Raw genomic sequence first — 9,765 nt, forward strand, 5'->3', positions numbered from 1 at the left:
CTTGTTAAAACACAACTGTATGAATCTGAATGCTAAAACACAACTGTATGAATCTGCTTGCTGTTAAAACACAACTGTATGAATCTGCTTGCTGTTAAAACACAACTGTATAAATCTGAATGCTAAAACACAACTGTATGAATCTGATTGCTGTTAAAACACAACTGTATGAATCTGAATGCTAAACACAACTGTATGAATCTGCTTGCTGTTAAAACACAACTGTATGAATCTGCTTGCTGTTAAAACACAACTGTATGAATCTGAATGCTAAAACACAACTGTATGAATCTGCTTGTTGTTAAAACACAACTGTATGAATCTGAATGCTAGAACACAACTGTATGAATCTGCTTGCTACTAAAACACAACTGTATTAATTTGCTTGCTGTTAAAACACATCGTCAAGAAAACGGAGATGATACGAACAGTATTTGAATGGTGATGATGAACTCGGAGATGGTGGAAATGGAGAAGTGTTTGATGATGACGAAGACGAAGAAGGAGAAGGTTGCGAAATACAAAAAATCTTGGAGAAACAGTTTCCATAATTATAGGCATTGTTAGTTAATGAGAGATAAAATTCCAAAAATAAAATAAACTGTTAAATTACACAAGTGCCCTTTTAGTTAAAATCCCTCCATGCCACGTGTCACATTCTTATTGCTTCCTAGACTTTTTAGGAAAAACTCACTTTCTACCCAACTCCTCTTATATATATATATATATATATATATATATATATATATATATATATATATATATATAGGGTGGGGTTCCGCTACAAAGTCTATTTTTTTCTACAAAGTGTACAAAGTCTTAAAATGTAACACCCCAAATCCGTATGTTATGAAATAATATTATTTTCTTGATGTTAAATAACAGAAAAATGGTGACCGTAAAATGGTACCGTAAGAAAATGACAGTAAGTTTAGATTTATATGTGTAACTAAGTTAAACTAAGAAAAGAGGTCAAGTTAGTATAGGAAATAACAAATTTAAACATACCTTGAAAGACAAGGGGGTTAATGTGTAAATGTGATATATATTTGATAAAAAAAAAGAAGCCAGGGATTGTTGGCTTTGGGTCGATCGAACAAGGGCAAGGGGAAAGGGGAAACCCTTCTCCTTCAACTACTAACAAGAACTCAAGAATTGAACCTGAATTTGGGGAGAAATCGGATGCATGAGCTTATATTCTTAACCATCTAGACAAGATGAACATGTGGTAAGTTGAAATTTGTGAATTGTTGATCTTACATGATGTGGGTTATTGATTAATCCACGAATTGGTATGAAATTAAGCGTGATTATGTGTTAGAATCGCTATATAAAACGTGTATTATGTATGATTTTGGTTAATTTGATGATTTAAGAAGAAACCCACAATTTTGAATGAAGGTAGCGACATGGGTGTTCTACCCATGTTCAATCCTTGTTTGATGTATTTGTTACTAGCTTGAAATGGGTTCGGTGATGTTAGTTTAGGGTTAATTGTATGAATGGAATGTGATTTTGAACACTCTCTTGGTGATTGAGAATTTGGAAGTAATGACTATGCTTGAACTAGTTGTAAACTATGCATAGTAGGTTGTACGCACACCAAGTGCTTGATAAAATGACTAGGTGAAGCTAGAAAGTGAAATTGTGTGCAAGTTGTGAGTTTATATGTATAAAAGCGATTGTGATGAAAGTAGTAGTTTACTAACTTGAAAAATATGCCTTAGATGGAATTGTATATGAATTCGGGTTGAAGGTATATGTTGGCCAAATTTATGCATTAGGAGCTTGTACATTGTGTTTGAACGGGTGAGGTTGCTATGTGGTCTACTAATCCCTTAACTACGGTTAAAAGTGAACATGTACTAAATATATATAGCATATAACCTCACTAACTAAGGATGATGCGAGGATTATGCTAAGTTGATTCTTATAAGACATGGTTGTCAAATGTAGCGTTATGAAGATATGAGTATGTAGGCATTAATTATGTGTTATGTGTGATAATGAATTTGGATTTCAAAGATATTAAATATCGTGGTTGACAAATTATGTCATATGCATGTTAGTGAAAGTCGATGTTGATAAGAATAGGTAAATATTTGTTAATTTTGATTACCCGATGAATTATGTGTGTTGGAAAGGATATGAAGTTGATTAGATGTTTTAATGCTTGTTAGTAATGACTATGGAAAGTTAAGTATAAATTATGCAATGATATGATTGTTACATGTACAAACGAGTATGTTAATAAGAGCGTGGTTTCGATGAAATGAAAGTATAGGAATCACGTCGTGACGGACTCAAGCATTAAAGGATAACGGGTCAAGAAGAGGAGAATAAGAGCGTGGTTTCGATGAAATGAAAGTATAGGAATCACGTCGTGACGGACTCAAGCATTAAAGGATAACGGGTCAAGAAGAGGAGAGGAATCGGATACGAGCACGGACGCATAAGGTAAGTGATTTCCGTAATCACTTCTTAGTTCTAGTAAGTAATAAAGTGTTGAAATTAATTAAACATGATGTTTGAGGTTAAATATGTAGGAAGTCTTTCGTCGTAAATGATGGGATTAAAGTTGACCAAAATGCCCTTGATGGGTATTTTGGGCAAACGATCTTAATAAGTAGTTTAGAAATAAGTTATAGATTAGTATAATGTCTTGGACAAATATGGAAGCGAAGAGTATGGTCTTGGTATGTCATAAACCATTTAACGCGCAAATACCCTTAACGGGTCAAAACTAAGTATATGAACGATAATGTGCTAAGAGGATGCAAAATGTCTAAGAATTATTATTTTATGATAGATGTCACTGATATTATTAGGTTTATAAGAGTTTATGGTAAAACAACAAGTTACGTTGGTGAATGCATGAACGGGTCGAATTGTGGGTAAGAGGGTAATAAGCCGATAGTGTAAGTTAAGAATTTCCTTAATCCGGATATGGGATTTTAAGTTCTTATGATAGAATGTGAATTTACAAGCATGTAGGAAGAAACGGGAGGTCAAACGGGTAAACGGTTCAAAAGTTACGCGCGTTTTAGTGCGTACGGACGATAAAACGAATCTGCAGAAAACTGCAAAAACTAGAGGGCGTCGCCGACGGGTAGGGGGCCGTCGCCGACGGGCAAGGGAAAATCAGTTTTTGTGCTGACGGGTTAATTACCTGTCTACGGGTTTTTGGGCTACGGGTAAATGCAAGGCCCGTCGCCGACGGCCCTAGGGGCGTCGGTGACGGCCTTTCCAAGTCCCAAAAGCTGAAATCTTGTTATTTAAGTTAATTTATGTACCGTGGGCTTCGGTTTGATATCCGTGGACTACGGCGGACTTTCCAAACATGATTTTGAAGGTTCCTTGGATGTTTATGGGCTATAAAGCTAAGTCTAAGACCCATGTTAATAATGTATGATTATGTAAGAGGTACGCGTGATCTAGTACGTGTTCGTTAAAGTATGTACATATGTAGATAAGCAAGTTTGTGTGTTTGTATGTATCTGTATGCGTATGTAGAAGTTATGTAAACATGTATGTAGGCATACACGTATGTATGTTTATAACTCCAAGTGTACGCATGTAGTAGGATATGTAGGTATGCTTAATGATATGTATGAGTGTATGTACGTATGTCTAGTTGTAGGAAGGATACGTAAGTATGTAGTTGTGTATGTAGGTATGAATAAGGGTATGTATGAGTGTATGTACGTATGTAGATGTATATGTATGTGGGTATGTAAGTACATATATGTGTATGATTTAGACACATTGAGGATTAACGTTATTAATGGTGTACCTTGAGAATGATAAGTAATGCAGGTACATTCATGAAGCCTCGCCAGGAAATGGATACGCAGATGGAATGCTTGAAGTTTGATAAAGAACGAGTTGTGAAGTGTATGCGAATGATCTTGTTTATACATTGTGTGCTAATGTTTTTGAATGTATGTGGTGAATGCAGGTTGTGCGGGTCACGGAGGATCATCGAGGAATAAAGATCGAAGACCGAGTCACTTAAGGGATTGTACGGGGTTGTCTAAGGATGTAAATTTGTTGCACATAAGCTATGATTTATTCTATAATTGAGTCAGTTTGTTGTATTCGATATAAAAGAGTTATTTTAAAAGTGAACTTTCAAGTAAGACGTAAGGTTTATAATGTAAGAAATTTTATGGTATGAACCTCCGCTGCGACTTTCGTTAATTACGTGTTAGGGCGTAACAAGTTGGTATCAGAGCCCTGGTTTGAGAGAATCAAGTACAAGAAAGTAAGTACTTGAACTCAAACTTGTGTGCTCTTATGATAAGGAACCCGTACAATCCAAGACTCGATCAAGGCCTAAAGGCAAAAGCAAATGTAAGTATGTATTAGCTTATGTAATTGAAGGAAATTAATAGTATGTTATGTGAAGGGTAAGCGCAATTGTTTGGAAGGGATGATCCGTGGATGCGGTCTAGGACCGACATCAAGGCAAGTAATAAGGCGAATTGACCCCAGGTACGTAAACCTAACGTGAGGGCATATGAAATGGTATAATTAAGCAAGTGAAAGAAAATTTTTAGCAAAATATAATAACGACATAATAAATAAGTTGAAAAGGTTACACGAGCCGAAACTAAATTCTTCGACATAAGGTGGCAATTACACGAAGGCACGAAACTAGTACATGGAGTGTGTACCTGGCCAGTACACAAGAAACGTATGACGTTCGTGAGACCGTGATAATTATTACAGGTATGTCCGATACAATTTGGTAGCAGCTAGGCGTGTGGGTGAAATGGGTAGTAGGACTCTCGGGGGATTGGGAGTACCTTGTAGTAATGAAAGATGTGAATGCAATGCTTGAATCTGCGAGACGGATTCAAGGAATGAAATATGTGAATGCAATGCTTGAATCCGCGAGACGGATTCAAGGAATGAAAGATAAGAATGATGCAAATCCCTTGCGGATTTGGTTATGATAGCGAATGCTATGATAAGCTATGCAAGTCGACCGGTTCAAGTTGAACAAGTCGAGTAAGGATAAGGTACCATCCGTTTAGAACGGGTGGTCGTGAATGCAATAACGAATGTATGAGTTCGACCCGTTATACGGATAGAACGAAAGATTTACGTTGAAAGCAATTAACCCGATGTGACCGGGTCGTAAGTGGTATGCTTGAATCTCATTATGAGAGTATATGCCATTACCCATTTAATTGGGTAATCGAATGCGTAAAAGAAATAAAAGTATATAAGCGAATGGAACTAAAACGTTGGAATTGTAAGCGAAATAAGTATTATGACTAACTTTTAAAACGGGAAGGGCAAGTGTTTGCAAGAAAACACTGAAACAGTGAAGCGATGAGATCGCAAGCATGTCTGAATTGAAAAAGGGGTACAAACATGTACTCCGATACGCATGTATATATATGTATATAATAAGACATAAGTGGCAGTTTGACCTTGAAAGGCCAAACTGCAGAAGCTAAGAAATAATTTAATTTCCAGCCGTGGGACTGCTAGAGAAGAAAGGAAATGTGTAGAGTAGTACACCAAATGAGTTATAGAATTACGAAATAATGGTTATGTATCTACCTGTCAAGAACGTGTCGAATAATAAGAATGATATATTAAGAAATGGCCATGTATTGACCCGTTATGAATAGGTCTAACACACTAATGTCTTACGAAGGAATTGAGAAAGTATTAATATATAAATAAGGCGATGTGATAAACATCATGTCTGAATGGATCAAATGGAATGTGTAAACCCCTAATTTTATATTGAGATTGGCAGGAATCACGATGCGATGAAACTACCTAGAACGGTGAAAGGATGCTCATGAATGAAAGCTTATGACACCCGATGGACAAGATCAACCCTATAAAGTTATGGATTCATGAAGGAGCAAGTCAACTCGGGTTGTTACACGTTGGTTTGTTCCAAATTTGCGAGGTTAGTAAATGGTTTAACTTGTGGATGTTAAATAGAAAGTTACAAATTGAATAATACTTTTATGCGAATCGGTGGTAGTGAACCTGAATGCTCGTAACTGTGGAAATTCTGATAGAATTTATGAGAAGGGAAGTATCGTTAAGAAATGCTAACTCTGATGCTCGGCTTGTTGGCCATGTTCATTTGAACAAAATGAAAGATGGCATATGATGAATGAGTAGTATAAAGTAAATCGATTTATTTTGATTAGCAAACATATGAATGTGATATGCTTAAATAGGGAGTTAGAAACAAGCCGCATACTTAGGTTGTACAATTAATAATGGCGTACAATTGGAATAAATTCGATGAAAGAAACATAGTAATGCCATGTGTTAAGAGCTAGTATTATAAAGTAAAAGACACTAATAAGAGCTCTGGAGGAGAGTCTGACATAAGTATAATTATGAAAGTAATTTACTTAATATAAGGGCATGGGAACGAGGTGTACAATTATGTTCATGCACGAATAAAACATTTGCCAAGATCCCGAATGCGGTTAGGTTGTAGTAAGTATGGTGGATGAACAACTTGAAAGGGGTAAGAGTAGAATGGTCCAGTCTGAATGAGAAAGGTTTCGGGGACGAAACCTCATTTAAGGGGGGTAGACTTGTAACACCCCAAATCCGTATGTTATGAAATAATATTATTTTCTTGATGTTAAATAACAGAAAAATGGTGACCGTAAAATGGTACCGTAAGAAAATGACAGTAAGTTTAGATTTATATGTGTAACTAAGTTAAACTAAGAAAAGAGGTCAAGTTAGTATAGGAAATAACAAATTTAAACATACCTTGAAAGACAAGGGGGTTAATGTGTAAATGTGATATATATTTGATAAAAAAAAAAAAGAAGCCAGGGATTGTTGGCTTTGGGTCGATCGAACAAGGGCAAGGGGAAAGGGGAAACCCTTCTCCTTCAACTACTAACAAGAACTCAAGAATTGAACCTGAATTTGGGGAGAAATCGGATGCATGAGCTTATATTCTTAACCATCTAGACAAGATGAACATGTGGTAAGTTGAAATTTGTGAATTGTTGATCTTACATGATGTGGGTTATTGATTAATCCACGAATTGGTATGAAATTAAGCGTGATTATGTGTTAGAATCGCTATATAAAACGTGTATTATGTATGATTTTGGTTAATTTGATGATTTAAGAAGAAACCCACAATTTTGAATGAAGGTAGCGACATGGGTGTTCTACCCATGTTCAATCCTTGTTTGATGTATTTGTTACTAGCTTGAAATGGGTTCGGTGATGTTAGTTTAGGGTTAATTGTATGAATGGAATGTGATTTTGAACACTCTCTTGGTGATTGAGAATTTGGAAGTAATGACTATGCTTGAACTAGTTGTAAACTATGCATAGTAGGTTGTACGCACACCAAGTGCTTGATAAAATGACTAGGTGAAGCTAGAAAGTGAAATTGTGTGCAATTTGTGAGTTTATATGTATAAAAGCGATTGTGATGAAAGTAGTAGTTTACTAACTTGAAAAATATGCCTTAGATGGAATTGTATATGAATTCGGGTTGAAGGTATATGTTGGCCAAATTTATGCATTAGAAGCTTGTACATTGTGTTTGAACGGGTGAGGTTGCTATGTGGTCTACTAATCCCTTAACTACGGTTAAAAGTGAACATGTACTAAATATATATAGCATATAACCTCACTAAATAAGGATGATGCGAGGATTATGCTAAGTTGATTCTTATAAGACATGGTTGTCAAATGTAGAGTTATGAAGATATGAGTATGTAGGCATTAATTATGTGTTATGTGTGATAATGAATTTGGATTTCGAAGATATTAAATATCGTGGTTGACAAATTATGTCGTATGCATGTTAGTGAAAGTCGATGTTGATAAGAATAGGTAAATATTTGTTAATTTTGATTACCCGATGAATTATGTGTGTTGGAAAGGATATGAAGTTGATTAGATGTTTTAATGCTTGTTAGTAATGACTATGGAAAGTTAAGTATAAATTATGCAATGATATGATTGTTACATGTACAAACGAGTATGTTAATAAGAGCGTGGTTTCGATGAAATAAAAGTATAGGAATCACGTCGTGACGGACTCAAGCATTAAAGGATAACGGGTCAAGAAGAGGAGAGGAATCGGATACGAGCACGGACGCATAAGGTAAGTGATTTCCGTAATCACTTCTTAGTTCTAGTAAGTAATAAAGTGTTGAAATTAATTAAACATGATGTTTGAGGTTAAATATGTAGGAAGTCTTTCGTCGTAAATGATGGGATTAAAGTTGACCAAAATGCCCTTGATGGGTATTTTGGGCAAACGATCTTAATAAGTAGTTTAGAAACAAGTTATAGATTAGTATAATGTCTTGGACAAATATGGAAGCGAAGAGTATGGTCTTGGTATGTCATAAACCATTTAACGCGCAAATACCCTTAACGGGTCAAAACTAAGTATATGAACGATAATGTGCTAAGAGGATGCAAAATGTCTAAGAATTATTATTTTATGATAGATGTCACTGATATTATTAGGTTTATAAGAGTTTATGGTAAAACAACAAGTTACGTTGGTGAATGCATGAACGGGTCGAGTTGTGGGTAAGAGGGTAATAAGCCGATAGTGTAAGTTAAGAATTTCCTTAATCCGGATATGGGATTTTAAGTTCTTATGATAGAATGTGAATTTACAAGCATGTAGGAAGAAACGGGAGGTCAAACGGGTAAACGGTTCAAAAGTTACGCGCGTTTTAGTGCGTACGGACGATAAAACGAATCTGCAGAAAACTGCAAAAACTAGAGGGCGTCGCCGACGGGTAGGGGGCCGTCGCCGACGGGCAAGGGAAAATCAGTTTTTGTGCTGACGGGTTAATTACCTGTCTACGGGTTTTTGGGCTACGGGTAAATGCAAGGCCCGTCGCCGACGGCCCTAGGGGCGTCGGTGACGGCCTTCCCAAGTCCCAAAAGCTGAAATCTTGTTATTTAAGTTAATTTATGTACCGTGGGCTTCGGTTTGATATCCGCGGACTACGGCGGACTTTCCAAACATGATTTTGAAGGTTCCTTGGATGTTTATGGGCTATAAAGCTAAGTCTAAGACCCATGTTAATAATGTATGATTATGTAAGAGGTACGCGTGATCTAGTACGTGTTCGTTAAAGTATGTACATATGTAGATAAGCAAGTTTGTGTGTTTGTATGTATCTGTATGCGTATGTAGAAGTTATGTAAACATGTATGTAGGCATACACGTATGTATGTTTATAACTCCAAGTGTACGCATGTAGTAGGATATGTAGTTATGCTTAATGATATGTATGAGTGTATGTACGTATGTCTAGTTGTAGGAAGGATACGTAAGTATGTAGTTGTGTATGTAGGTATGAATAAGGGTATGTATGAGTGTATGTACGTATGTAGATGTATATGTATGTGGGTATGTAAGTACATATATGTGTATGATTTAGACACATTGAGGATTAACGTTATTAATGGTGTACCTTGAGAATGATAAGTAATGCAGGTACATTCATGAAGCCTCGCCAGGAAATGGATACGCAGATGGAATGCTTGAAGTTTGATAAAGAACGAGTTGTGAAGTGTATGCGAATGATCTTGTTTATACATTGTGTGCTAATGTTTTTGAATGTATGTGGTGAATGCAGGTTGTGCGGGTCACGGAGGATCATCGAGGAATAAAGATCGAAGACCGAGTCACTTAAGGGATTGTACGGGGTTGTCTAAGGATGTAAATTTGTTGCACATAAGCTATGATTTATTCTATAATTGAGTCAGTTT

At 36.1% G+C, this 9,765-nt stretch overlaps 1 long non-coding RNA gene across 1 annotated transcript; it reads left to right on the top strand.

Moving 5' to 3' along the window:
* The first annotated feature begins 6,907 nt into the window (after positions 1–6,907).
* On the top strand, positions 6,908–9,765 carry LOC110874984. Its single transcript, XR_002556408.2, has 3 exons — positions 6,908–6,991; positions 8,048–8,131; positions 9,633–9,765. It is a non-coding gene; the product is annotated as an uncharacterized LOC110874984 (long non-coding RNA).

The sequence above is a fragment of the Helianthus annuus genome, chromosome 9 (assembly GCF_002127325.2).
Source record: "Helianthus annuus cultivar XRQ/B chromosome 9, HanXRQr2.0-SUNRISE, whole genome shotgun sequence".
Taxonomy (NCBI): domain Eukaryota; kingdom Viridiplantae; phylum Streptophyta; class Magnoliopsida; order Asterales; family Asteraceae; genus Helianthus; species Helianthus annuus.